The sequence below is a fragment of the Haliotis rubra genome, unplaced genomic scaffold (genome assembly GCF_003918875.1).
Source record: "Haliotis rubra isolate DU_JTF1 unplaced genomic scaffold, ASM391887v1 Scf101, whole genome shotgun sequence".
NCBI classification, from domain to species: Eukaryota; Metazoa; Mollusca; class Gastropoda; order Lepetellida; family Haliotidae; genus Haliotis; species Haliotis rubra.
In genome coordinates, this window is record NW_025764904.1 from 706634 (window position 1) to 721852 (window position 15219).

The following is a 15219-nucleotide window of genomic DNA, read 5'->3' on the forward strand; positions in this document are numbered from 1 at the left end:
ACATAGCAGGTAAATGTCAAAGTCTGAAAATAATCTGCCAGTCCTCTGCCGACATTTTCAGGTGGAAGCAAGCAAGGTGAATTTCTTGGCGGTTCAAACAGGGTCTTTAAGAAATTATCTAGAAAACTGCCATGTTCAGCTGAACTGATGTGGTCACAAGAGTCGTCCTAGCCTCGTCAGTAAGAATGTACATTGATTATGTTGCAGCTCCATATTTGACTGTCTGCAGTATCAGTTAATTTAAAATTCATCCATTTGTTCTGTACTTTATGTCCATGAAATGCATCCTCGATGGTATTTGGATATATGATTTGTAAAATCACCAGGAGAATTTTCCTTTTCTGACTTGCTTGAAATAGGTTAGAAAGTCAATTTCGCTTTACTTTTGCTTTAGATTACTAAAATCTGGGTGGAGAATTTCAACAATGTTCTGCCTCTGTTTGATGGGTAAACTAGTGTTTGCTTGTAATGATCATTTTCAATATTAATGAAATGTATGACAATCAAGTTAGTTAATGGCACTTGCTGAAGGGATGTAGTTCTCCAAGACCTGGTTCCCATTTCCGTGTTATGTCTGAACCTAGAAATGACCCCTATGAGAGATACTGAGACATCATCTAGGTTTGATAATGGCAATCTTTGACAACTAATCACTATGCTTAATAATAGTAAATTCAGTAGGTTTCAGTAATTGGGCTCTAGTGGAGCCAAAACCTCCAGTGACTGATAGCATGAGCATCAGTCCATTCAATTCATATATGATGACATATAATCAAGCAGGGCGGAGGGGTAGCCTAATGCTTAAAGCGTTTGCATCAAAGACCCGGGTTCAAAATCCCCACATAGGTACAATGTGTGAAGCCCATTTCTGGTGTTCCCTGCCGTGATATTGCTGGAATATTGCTAAAAGCAGCATAAAACATTCGCTCGTCACGCCAAAGACCCAGGTTCAATTCACCACGTGGGCACAATGTGTAAGCCCATTTCTGGTGTCTCCCGACGTGATATTGCTGGAATATTGCTAAAAGCAGCGTAAAACTAAACTCACTCACTCACTTTCAAATGACAATATATTCCAATATTTTTTCTGCATATGTTTTTCTATTACACTGGATAAAATGTATATAATGAGGCCTACGACTTTATGGCTAACAGTTTCTTGTTCTATTGCATAGAGCAATGTTTGTGTGTGGTGTGATTCACAGTGATATTATGTCAACATTGCTGCAATTCAGTGCTCAGTCTCTTTACAAAGACTTAGAGATGAAATCACCTAATCAGTTACGTTAGTTCCATAGTTGCTAACAAGTGAATGTCTTCATCAATAGAACCCTCGAAGGTCATATGAAAAGAACACTGTTTCCAAGTATTATTGAAATTTACTCCAAGGTAACAGGTATTTGTACTGTACTCTCATGTTTATTGATTTTTTTTGTCTGCCATTTAAATTCCAAGATTGATGATGATTTTCTTTTTTTATTTGTGGGAACACAGCGGCTTATTTTCAAGAAGATCAAGGTATCAATATTTTAGAAATGCTTAATGGCTATAGATTCCAATGTTTAATGCAATTTGACTTTGTTGGCAGTGAAATTAAACTGAGATGTTATTTATCAAATTGTGTTTGTTAACCAACAGGAAGTTAGTTTTTTTTTAAATATTTATTGCAGTGCTTTTCTGTGATGAGAATATTGTTTCCTGAACAAATTGCGGAGGACAATGTAGATAACTTAATTTTTTAGCCCCTGAAGGATACAAATAAGATGTCAATGTTATCATATTTAGTTTCTCTCCATAAGACTGTTTGACAAGAGGGCTGACTTCAACTTACTAGCATTTTTCCCTCTATGTCAAGGAATATTCCTGTAGTTCCAGCCATTGTTGTTTATATTTCGCAACTTTTGAGGTAAAATAGTGTATGCTCTTCCTTCCAAGATGAGCATCTTGCTGTTATTTGATCAAGTTTACAACATTCAAGGTCATAGTAAAATTTCGAAAGATTTCTAGGTCATCTGTCAGTTCTTCCATCTGTACATCCATCATTCTTTCCTTTGCAACCCATTAAGATCCAAGTTTGAATTGGTCTAACAGGATCGGGTAGTCAGGCTCGCTGACCTGGTCGACACATGTCATTGTATCCAAATTGTGTAGATGGATCCTCATGATGTTGATCACTGGATTGTCTGGTCCAAACTTGATTATTTACAGACCACTGCCATATAGCCGGAATATTGCTGAGTGCAGTGTTAAACAACAAACCAACCAGCCAGCCAACCAGTCCTTTCCTTTACAATGTGGACAAATCTTAAACTGTTATGTTTCCATAGAGGTTCACTTTGGATGTTTGGTAGTGAGACTGTAAGTGAAACCGGCACTGATAAGAAGCCAATAGTTATATATCATGGTCTAAACTTGCCAATACAAAGAATAAAACAGTATTACTTGGAGCAAATTAGACCTTTGATGGATTGCTTCTGAAGGCTGGGATTGAGCTTCTAAATCCTTCATCATGACATCAGAATAAATGTTGATCTCAGTGTAGTAGAGTGATCACAGAAGTGCCATTATTTCATGAGGCACGCACATAGGCTACAATAAATTTGTCAAAGATATCAACTTATTTATTTTGTTGGCACGGCATTACAGAGTTACTTCTTACTCCTTCAGGTGAATGAGTAAGAAGTAACTCTGAAGTAACATAACTCATGTTCATCATTTGTAAATGCCCTACAAAGAGGTGAGGTGAAATTGGGTTTAAAGTCGTGGTTGAGAATATTTCGCTCATATGACAGCGTGCATACCCGTGTATGTGTATGTGTGGCTGCTTTTACTAGCCCAGACTTAAGCTGGTTTTATAGTGCTAGCCCACTGAGATACCATGCCGCAGTGAAGCATGAATACCCCACTCTGACACATTATACTGACTCCGAGCCGACCAGTCCTTGTTGTACCCATTAATGCCGAGAGCCAGGCAGGGACCAACGTCCATAAGTACCATATTTTAACGTCTTTTGATAAATTAATATCAGATTATCATCCAGTTCAACAACATACTTGACTTTGTTTATGATGGGTGTTACCTTCTTATTATCTGGTATTATCTGTATTTGAAATAATAATATAAGTTCAGAACCATTCAATGGACTCCTTTTTGGAAGAGGTTTTTCTTATCATAAAAAGGTTTTTGGTTGCTTTTAGTCAGCATCTGAAACAAGGTGGTATGAAAAGTCAATGATATTGCATGTTTTCGGAAGTTCTGTTCTGTAATTTGCATGTTCTCGGAGCTTGTGAAGACCAAGGTGCAAAACGAGCATCAGACTGAAGTAGAGTCAGTGAATAAGGTGTTATGCCACTTTTAGCAATATTCCAGCAATATGGCTGTGGACACCATAAATGGGCTTGACTAATTGGGGACTCAAACTAATGTCCATGGCGTGACGAGCGACCATTTTAACCACTAGGCTACCCCAACACCTCATACTTAAGTAGAATGTTGGTATGATCTTCTTTTAATAAGTTTATCAGACCTCAGTTCTCTTCAACATTTTTGAAGATATACTAGTGTTTAGTTGGACTGAAAATGAACATTTAGGCTTTTCAATTATTTAAAAACAAGATTCAGATTGAAAATATATTCAAAAATTATAATTCTATTTTCTACATAGCTATTTTTGTCCTCTTTGCACAGGTTACAGTGAAATGTCCGGGTTACGTTTACTCATTATGTGGATTGGCTTGAAAAGTAACAATATTTTTTACTTGGATTTGATGGCTTATTCTTGGCAAGTAACCATTTGCAAAACAGTTTTATTTTTAGTGATGTTTGAACTAAGTTTGTTCATTGATGATTTTTCTTTGACAACAGTGTTTCTGATTTTATGAAGCTCCACTATCTGTCAAATTTTCTAGGTTCTTTGTATACTGTGGATACGGTAAGCGAAACAAGAATCAGTCTAATGTGCCAGTGACTTATTTCTGACTTAAACATAGTTGACAAGTCTGGGTTATAAATACAACTCATATCATTTTCCTAATGGTGAATACTAAGCTTGCCTGTCTGCCTGAAATAACCCCACCAGGTCTCATTGTTGACTGAAGCCAGTATCTACACCTTTGTGTTCAATCTTAAATGAACTTAATTTTGAATGATATATTTTGTGGATGAAAATGTAGGTTACATTCTAAGCTATAATCAGTAAATGATTTTCTTGGGATTACTCTTTTTCCCAAAGAGGTTGTCGTAAGAGGCGACTAACGGGATCAGATGGTGCGGCTTGGTTACTTGGTTGACACATGTCACCATATCCAGATTGCATAGATCGATGTTCATGCTGTTGATCACTGGATTGTCTGTTCCATCCTTGATTATTTACAGATCGCCTCCATATAGCTGGAATATAACTAAACACATTCACTCACTCACTCCAGCCAGGACATACCTGATGTGTACACCTTTGGCAAACACCTGTTGTGATGACAGAATTTCAGTAGTAATTTCAAATAATTTTCACAGCTATTTCGTCTTTTAATAAAAATGAATCTGTTTCTGAGAAAAGGAACTGATATTTTATATTTAGTAAAGTACACTTCAAGTACTGTTTGAGGGTTAAGTCCCATCCATGATTGTAACTCAAAATAGTCTGTGATCCAACCCTCTCAGCCTCCAAAGGGGTGGTAGGATAGTCTAGTGGTTGAAGTGTTCGCTCGTCATGCTGAAAACCCAAGTTCGATTCCCCACATGGGCATGATGCTGAAGCCCATTTCTGGTGTTCCCCGCTGGGATATTGCTGGAATATTGCTAAAAGTGACGTAAAACTTAACTCACTCACTCACTTAGCCACCAAACTTCAAAAAGGCATTCATATAATGAGCAGCCAGGTACCAGAATGAAGTGTTTAGTGATCTAGTGAGTATTTTGTTTACAACCTGCAGCTGTTGCATCAATGGTAGAAGAGTCTACTAACATCTTAAAGTGGCACTCCTGCTGCTCGAACAATGAAGACTGTTGCTGTATTTCAGCTTCTTTCATTTCAATCTTTTGATACCTTGTCCAAGCATGTCATCAACAGCTGGGCAGGAGATGCTAATACAAAAAATGTTACTGTAATTTTAGAAGTAACTGTAAATAATGTGTGTTTGATAAAAAAAATATGCACATTCAAACTATTTACAAAATATTATGTTTCCACATAATATGTTGTGTAGCAGCTGTGTAAGTTTGATTGAAGCTTTGTGTGGGACAAAATATGTTGCACATTTTACCAGCGTATCGAAAGAATTCAGCATCCAAAAGTTGAAGTATGAAAAATATATATACAAGTTTGGAAGTCCATCAAAGGCCTATATTTTATATTTTTGATTTTGATTGATTGATGTTGATAATATTAGGTACATCCTATACTAAAGCCGCTTCCATAAACTATTCAGATTGCAATATTGCCTATACTTTATATAACCCAGGAAGCTGAGTATGAAAAGTGCTCACATGTTCAATGACCAGGGTAATAATAATGAAGAGTTGACTGGAATAGCACAGAATAAAATGGATCTTCTTCTTCTTCTACCTTTTCCAGGAAGTGAGGTAGCCGAAGACCTATGTTCTTATGATCCCCACAAAGGTACAATAGTTACGCCGCTATCTAGTGTCCCCCACCATGATATTGCTGGGGTTATGCTCAAAGTGGCGTGGACATAAGCAAAATGTTGTTTTTCCATAGGGACAGTGGGGTAGCTCAGTGGTTAAAGCGTTCGCTTATGACGTCGAAGACCCGGGTTTGATTCCCCACATGGGTACAATGTGTGAAGCCCATTTCTGGTGTCCCCCGCTGTGATGATGATGGAATATTGCTAAAAGTGGGTTGAAAGCCATACTCACACACTGTTTTCCCATAGCAAATATTTGTACCATGTATTTTCCAAGTAACATGTTACATAACAGAGTGTCTGTTGTGTTTCCATTAGATAGAACACCTAGAATCCTGTTAAAGATATATATCATACAACATGTTTCATATGTTATCATAGATATCACATGGCTGCTCTGTGAGGTGAACAACTGGATGATCTATTCCATATCTAGCAGGGGAACCGTACACCTTGTATATATTTTACTACCTGGACACATCGACAGGGGGAATGAATTATATCCTTTACACTTTTATATATATATAGATTAGGAAAATGACCAATAGGAGACTGAGAACATTAATGATACCAAAAGCTCATAGGGCTGGCTAAAATCATCAATAATCGGAAATATCGTTGATAGGAAAAACAATATTTATTGTCAATATGAAAAATGTTTTATCGATAATATAGTACATTAACTTTTGTGACAGAAAAAGGTTTTAATTTTGTGACAGACAAAGGTTTTAATTTTCTCACATAATATGCAAATTAGGAATGTATTCATAGTCTGCTCCTAAATTATGTTCAGGCGCTGTTTTGTTAATAATCTTTGCAAAAACTTGTCACAACTCACCAGTTCTGTGAAATATATTCATTTCTTTCAGATATTTTTTAAATTTTTGCTCAAAGTTGCATCTCCGATATATATTGATAATCGATCGATTATCGATCTTTTTTCAAGAGGCAACTAACATGATCTGGTGGTCAGGCTCGCTGACTTGGTGACACATGTCATCATATCCCAGTTGTGTTGATCAGTGGATTGTCTTGCCCAGACTCGATTATTTACAGACCAGGTCACCGTACAGCTGGAATGTTACTCAGTGCAGCGTTAAACAAAATACAAAACAAACAAATAAACATTGTTAAGTATCTTTGTTGAATGTCCAGGGCAGAAAAATATGTCATGTAATCATAAGGTTATCATTGGCTATATTCTTGATTATATTAAAGAAACATGCATCGGCAAACAATAGCAATTTGAGATTATTCTAAGAAAAGATTGTGCCAAGAACCATTATCAGAACCATTTACTGTTTCAAAAAGATGTCTCTGTGTAAGGTAAGCCTGCTGACTTTAGAAGGTAAAACATCGGGCTCCAGGTATCATCTTCATTTTCTTTATAGATAAAATTGATGTCAGTGTAAAGAGGTTTGTGCTTCAGCTCCATCTCATGTTATACATTCATTCTTTGTAAGGCAATTACAAGTTGAAATAATGAAGTCACCACACGGTTCTTTGGTATTTGCATGATGCTGAGGCTGCTGTTTGTCCTTCTTTCATCACATGGTTTGCTTATGTTTCTTGTATAACACCACACTCAGCAATATTTTAGCTACGTGACAGAGGTCTGTTCAGAATTGGGCGTTTGGATAGCCTTGTCACGCCTAAGCCCTGGGTTTGATTCCTTGCATGGGAACAATATATTATTGCAGCCATTTAGTGATTTAGTGACATTTCACTGATAAATACGAATGAATGAATGAATGAATGAATGAATGATGGATGCCGATGGATGGATGGATGGATGGATAGTAATTTACCTCTTGAAAATGTCACATTTACTTTTCCATGACCGCCCTGACAATGTGGACATGTTGTAATTCTCACAGGGAGGTCTATATCGATGTCCAGTGATGTATGTTGCAATCAGTGTTGTCTAATCTTTGAGATAAAAGTCCATCACAATAACCACAGCCTCCTTTTGATGCCAAGGTCATGAGAATATTGCTTCTCAAATAAAAGTACTTCACAGTGCTGGCAATGAGGTTAATGTTCTCAATGTTCAAGAAGCTGTCTAAGACATCGGGCAATATATAACTATAGAGATATGTGGCCTAAGGTGAGAAATGCCTTACCTTACTGCTCAAGATGGCTATCGAAATAGATCCTAAAGATTGATATTTGTTGACTAAATATTGATCAGTTATCGGTAAACATCATAGTAACTTTGAGGAAATGTGCAAATAGTACCAATTTAAAACAGCATGTTTCACATCATTGAGTAGTGACGCTTTCAGAATTAAATATGCATGAATACCTACGTGGCATTTACTATTTTGCCAACTGTTGCGTTCCATCTTCGGCACTTGACAATTTCAAGTCTGTTTAAATATATTAAAATCTTTCCTCCTCACAGTTATTTATCTATTAATATTTCAAAATCAAAATCATTACTATTTCCTCTCATTGATAATTCATATTTGATGTCTTTGTACATCAGCCATATTTACTGCATATATTTCTATTTGTAGTTTGTTTTTATTGAACTTTGGGATTAAAATATATAATATTGTTTGATGAATACAATGATTTCAAATTCTACATATAGTGCACAATCAGTTTTTGGTTAATTCTTTTTGAAATGTTAGTGACAACTTCATGAAAGTTTCAAATTTGGTTTGAACAAATGTCCTGGCAATGGCGGTGATGGTTTATAATAACATCAATCTTTTGTAATTAACATACACCAATATTAATGTGCTCTACGCCAGGGCCTAGATTTTTTAAGCTCTCTTAGCGCTAAGATAGTTGTAAGTGCCATACATTAACTTATGACTATCTTAGCGTTAAGAGCACTTCGAAAATCTAGGCCCAGCTTGATAGCAATGTGATATTCTACTTTGAAATCTTGACAAACAGGAATTTGTTTGCTATAAAGTTATATTTTTGTTATCAGATAATCTTGCTTGAAAGCATAATGATAGTTCTTGCAAAACCTTAATACTTCAAAATGTTATTTGTCTAGATCCATAGTAATAATCTCATGAAAGACAAATGATTTATCTAATTTTTTTTCTCAATATTTTACAAGTATGAAAAATACAATGCCTTCTGCCCTTACTTTATTGTGGGAATTTAAGACACACATGATATTGTTCAGATGCTAAACTGAAATAGAAATTTGCCAAGTCATGTTACAACAAACCATTGATTATTGTGGGAAGGCACACATGAAAATTCTAAGTAACAATTACTGAGCTGAAATAAAAAGTGCTAAGTCATGTTTTGATAGTAAACAAAGTTATTGCTTTTCAGAAGTGTTTGAATTTTTAAAACAATATAATCAGTAAACAAGAACAGGTTTTTCTTATGAATGTGGAATGGGGTTTGTCAATTACATTTTTATTTTGATGTTTTTAATGTTGCATTTAAGAAATAAGAAAAACTCAGTTTTGTGCACAATTCCCTGAATTTGTCTGCCAAAGACACTTAGGAATGATAAATAAATCCCTGGAAAGGCTTCAGACATTTCCTTAATAAGGTGCTACACAAAGGAGAACAATTAGTTGCAAGATTGAGATGGAGAGAGTGATTCAGATTACAGTGATCCCAAAATAGACTATTACTGGTACAGATTCTGTCTGGCAGGTAATGGCTGATAAATCACTCAGGTACCTTATGTGTCTTTGACGTGTATATTTGTAGTATCATGTTGGTAAAAGAAAATGACATCTCCCTGTTGCTAATTCGTTTTTCGAGGTGCATCAGTGTCATACATTTAGTTAATTTTGTTTGAAACTGAAGTATGCATGGACAACAGATCGTAATCAGTCTTTTTTTTTAAATCATTAAGACACAGATGCAAGAATATTGATCTCAAGGGCTGGCATGATAAAACAGTCCACATTTGTTATAAATCACTTAAGCAAACTATCATTTAATGACCACAACTTGGAACTGTCTGTAAGCTGTGTACCTTAACACATAGTTTACAATTATGATAGCAGTATGAGCCAAACATAGATAATAGACTTAGATAATATCCTATACAGTATGAGGAATTGTCTGTATGCTGTGTTCGTGATCACATAGATTACAATTATGATAGCAGTATGAGCCAAACATAGATAATAGACTTAGATAATATCCTATACAGTATGAGGAATTCTCTGTATGCTGTGTTCGTGATCACATAGATTACAATTATGATAGCAGTATGAGCCAAACATAGATAATAGACTTAGATAATATCCTATACAGTATGAGGAATTGTCTGTATGCTGTGTTCTTGATGCGCAGCCAAACAAAGCTTTTGTGAAGATATACAAAATTCCGATTGGAAGGACTTAGAGAGTAACCTGTACGGAATGAGGAATTGTCTGTTGAGGATATATTAATTTTAATGTTCTCAACCTGAATTCAAGAGGGACAGATTACAATTAGAGTTGTAAATGGATCAGTCTATATGTTACACAGTCTTTTCTCAGGAAATGTAGAAAATTGGGTTTCATCAGATCAGTCAATCTGCTTGGGAATGATTAGACCTAGGAATCATGGCGTAATATGCACAATATGCAGTGTAGAGTTGCATCCCTTTGGGATGCTATACCCTATAATGGTTTGAATCTCATCATTATTTTGTCAGTACCAACTCACCAAGGACCTAAATGCCCAGGACCTGACTGGTCGTTTCCATCAACATCTAACTGACACACCTATGCAATTTGAAGACTGTTCAAGAAAGGCAACCCTAAACCAACCGGGCAGTGGGTTAGCCTAGTGGTTAAAGCGTTCGCTCATCACACCAAAAGCAGGGGTTCGATTCTCCACATTGAAACTAAACTCACTCACTCACCTAAACGAAACTCACTAACTTATTCCATGGCTCTGAATGTAGACATTGAAAGTGTCATACACCAAGTACTGAGCAAATAGTATTGATTAGTTGCACTAAGTTATTATTTTAGGACAGAAATAGGTGTCACCCTGGTGTCAACATGTATCAATCATATATACAATCTATTCTATATACAGATTTTTATCCATCGGAAATACACTGTTCAAGAACATCTGTGTACATTTGCTATTGATTCATGTGGTCACATGATGTGATAAAATGGAAGATTGAATCAAGGAAAGAAAGGTAAAATCACACAGCAGTTGTCTTCTGTAGGTACTTTGGGACAAAATCATATGGTTTGTTTATTAATGATGCATTGAAGTAATGTAATAAAAAGTTAAATTTGTATTCAGTAAATCATTTGAAAATCTGTGTTTAACTGATGAAACCAAAGTTATCTGTTTCATGTTGTTTCTCTGTTTCAAGATGTGTCCTTATTATTTATGAAATTTAATACTTTTGTCAATATGTTCCGGGATCAGTGATTGATTGATGTTAAGTTGTCAAGATGACATTGATCCCAGATTAAGGTAAAGTCAAACTGAAAAGAACTGAAGTGACATATGGCATCTCTCCAGTGTAAAATCTACAGTAATTACATGACCAATCCATCTGTTGTCAGGGTGGTTATTTTGAAATTGTCACCATATTGATCAGTCTCTGCATACTGCTCACAACTTAAACATGGCTTATGGACTGAGACTGTCTCTATGAAATTAGCATGTCATGTGACCAGACACTTTTTGCACCGTTATTAGTGCTGGAGCAAAACAATCAGTCAATCGATCAATCTCATTTGCATTAGTGATTATCGATTTGCTCAGGAGACTAATTGATATTCATAAAAAATGAAACATCAAATTAATTTTTAGAAAGTATTTTTCTTTTTGTTATGTTTGTTAAATCAAGATATGAACAAAAGATGCAGTTTCCTGACTCGTAAAACTGCAATGTAAACGACAAACTCGAATGAGTGTCTCAACAGGAAGTATTTTTGATCATCTTGATCGTAGTGTTAATCAGTGTGGATTTCATTTGCACATCATGATTGTGGTGGGATTTATGATTACAATCGATTGTTGATCAATTACTGACCTCCGATTATCAATCTCCATATTGTGAGCGATAACAAGCACTAACATTATCTTCCCGGAAGCTGGAAGGACATGGAAAAATGGTGGACACAAGCTTATCATGTCTTGAACACATGTAATATGTCTGAAAATGTGTCTATGCTCTAGGTTAGAATTGGTCTCTAGTAACTTATGATGGTAGGTGAAGTTGCCTGAATGGATTGGCTTTCTGGCTCTTAAAGTTGATTACTTTCATGTTATTGTACCACCATGGCATGAATCATTGCTGAGTCTGGTATTGAGCAAGGAAGATCCAACCCCCCTCTCAAAGAAAAAAATAAAATAAATAAAGTGAGTGAGTTTAGTTTTACGCCGCACTCAGCAATAGTTCAGCTATATGACGGCAGTCTGTAAATAATTGAGTCTGGAGCAGACATTTCAGTGATCAACAGCATGAGCATTGAACTGTGCAATTGGGAACTGATGACATGTGTCAACCAAGTCAGCGAGCCTGACCACCCGATCCTGTTAGTCGCCGCGTACGACAAGCATGAGTTACTGAAGATTAATATTCTAACCCGGACCTTCACGGGTCTACAAAATAAAGGGGGGTCTGGTTCCACATCACTGCAACTTGTTCTGTCCTTATATCTGTCATTTTGTCCATTCTTTTCCTAAATGTATCATGAAGTACGAGCCAGATATATAGAAACTGCTTGTGAAGTAATGAAGACCCTTTGATGATTACGTGACAGAAAGACAAGTGAACATATTGACCACAAGCTACCCCACAGCTCCTCAAAATTAGAAACAGTCATGATTATAACTATAGTCAAAAGTCATAACTTTTTAAAAAGGAATATTGCCGTATGCCAGACTGGTATGTAATTTTAATTTCATTGTTGAATAGCAAGCAAAAACAGGAGGATTTCTGAAAAAATCAACTGTTCATTATTTGTGAAGCCTTTGCATATGCAGTAGCTCAATTTCACTGCCATTTGGTTTATATGTTTAGTATTTCAGACATGATGCATTAAAAATAATTGACTGTTTATTTCATATTCATCATATGAAGTGGAACACTATTTGCATGTTAATGACAGTAAACTCGTCGTTCATTTCTCACATGAGAATGCAAACACTACCAGAAGGTCTGTTGCAACAGCTGTTACTCGTTCATTTCACACTGCTTGGTGCGGACGCAGCTAACTGGGATATACTCGCCATCACAAACTGTGCTTACCGTGTTTTAATTAATGAATAGACCTGGATTATGGTCATGTTAATTTCAATCACTGGACAATTTGGTTTGTAATTTCCGATTACATTACTGACGTCTCCGAATTGTCTGTTTCAGGTAAATATCAATCAGTCTATTGCGTTGACTCAACCAATCAATATTTACAACACTCTAATGGTTTATTGTTGCTTGTTCACACAGTGATGTGAAGGATGTTGTGCTTTTGTCATGTTTTGGAGATGTTTAAGAAGATTTTATGGGAAAGTGATAGATAGGTATATGTTCGTTTCTCTTATTTGATGTTGTTAGTATCAGTCTTGCATGCCATGCTTCAGTAATACACAAGCACATTTTCAAGTCTCGAGTCATGAAATATGGATTGTGTGTGTATATATGAATTCAGAATATTATATCTAATATAAAATGGTGTAATGCTCATAGGATCATGTCAAGCTAGTGGATGTTTCCCATGAGACTTGTAATGTAACCTCTGCAGAAATGTAAGTGCAATCTTGCATACAACAATATTCACATGAATAGTTATTAATAATTATGCTGAAAGTTGATGTTATCGCACCAAGTACTGCTCATCAAGTAGAATGAACGTCAGTTTAGACAATCGTCTGCATCATATAGTATAAGTCAGCCATTGTCAGTTTTTGTTGTTTAATGTTGTTAGATTATAAATTAATAATGTCAATTTAAAAGGAAAATTTGTGAAAAGGTTTGCTTGTCCATGTAGATGACCAGATTGGGGAGAAAAGAATCACAAATACTCCTGCATGGTAAATGTAGAAATATTCCATTTCTGGCCATTTTGGGTTTTCTTGGGAGAATGAGTTTTTTTGCAATGATTATTTATGGGAATTATGGAGATAATAATTTGCTGAATAAATAAGTTATTAGATGGATGTCAGTATTATTGATGTCCCCCCCCCCCCCCAAAAAAAGGACATTTCTGTCATTCCTGCACTTTATGAATAATTTCTCTTTTGCAAATTTTCAGTGGCTGATTGCCAGTGGTTTCCTCCTTGCTCCTCGGTTTCTTTTTATGTTAGCTGGTTTTGCTGACTGCATTTCTATGTCACCCCCATAGGCTTTGTTTGTCTAGCACATAAGTAGATAATGAAAGACCTCATAGATATAGTTCTGTACGTGTTTTTCTAAATATTCCTTAATATAGCCTGTCTGGCTTGTCTTCCAAGGGTGGCCCAGTCATCTATGGCCCCACAGTTGGTATACAGAGGCATGCCTTGCTTTGTCAGTGTTGTGGTAGCCTTGTGGTGAAAGTGTTCACTCGTCAAACACCTGGATTCGATTTTCCATATGGGTACAGTGTGTGAAGCCCATTTCTGCTGTCTCCAACCATGGTATTGCTAGACTATTGCTAAAAGCAGCATAAAACCATACTCACGCATTCTGCCAGTGTTGAAGGTTCGAACCCCAAATTCATCCCTAATTAGGACTTTTAGTCTCCCAGTTCAATACCCAGGACTCAGGTAAACTTGAATTTTGCACTCAGACACATAATACTGACAAGGGTCCACTTGCACAAAGCGATCTTAACTCTACGACCAACTTAAGTCTGTTCTAGAGTATAGGAGTTGAGATCATCGTAGCGCTAAGTTTGGACCTGACCAGTCCTTGCCATGTCCCCTTGATCCTGATCATCACGCATGGTAACAACAAGTACTTATTAATGGTTTCTATCTTTGGTATGACGGGACCAAGAATTGAAGCACCTGTCCACCACACACGGAGGCAGTGTGCATAGTTAAACCAGTTGTGTTGTAGTCCCTTTGCAGGTATGCCTGCTACCAGATGCATCGTAATGTTAAGAGAGATTAAGATTGATATCTCCAGATATTGAAATAATAAGTCATATCAAATCTCACTTATTTTGGGGAGCGATCGATAGCCTAGTGGTTAAGGGGTTCACTAGTCATGCCTCAGACTGGGTTCAGTTCCCCACATTAGGGAAAATATGTGAAGCCCGTATTTGGTGGTCTCAGTACCATGATATTGCTGGAATATTGCCAAAAACTTTCATAAAACCTTACTTAGTCACTAACATTGATGTGGCACAAATTCACGCATACAATAATGTCTTATTCACAAACCAGGGTCAAATAATACCTTTAAAATTTAACAGCTATTTTGCCTTTTCCACCAAATGGAATCTGTTTCTGGGCATACTCAAGAGTGGCCATTCTCTAGCACTGACAATTTGTATTAAAGGATATTTGTGTGTGCAGCGCGCCATATTATATCAAATACTTAGGTTATAAATATTGTGGTTGATCACTGCAAGCTGTTGGAGTAGTCATTATAATTTTACTCTCTATATTTTTTAAATGTCCTCACAAGCCATGAAT

General features: G+C 36.3%; 1 protein-coding gene across 3 annotated transcripts in view; it reads left to right on the top strand.

Annotated features, from left to right (window-relative positions):
- LOC124268520 (cell surface glycoprotein 1-like) overlaps window positions 1-15219 on the top strand; it is a 48736-nt gene that overhangs the window by 24716 nt on the left and 8801 nt on the right. Inside the window, exon 1 of one of the 3 annotated variants that reach the window (XM_046703525.1) lies at window positions 12813-12961. The exons of the other annotated variants lie outside the window; for them this stretch is intronic. The gene's annotated coding sequence lies outside the window, so the exon portion shown is untranslated. Of the gene's footprint in view, window positions 1-12812; window positions 12962-15219 lie in introns of those variants that run through there. 3 annotated transcript variants of the gene reach the window in all.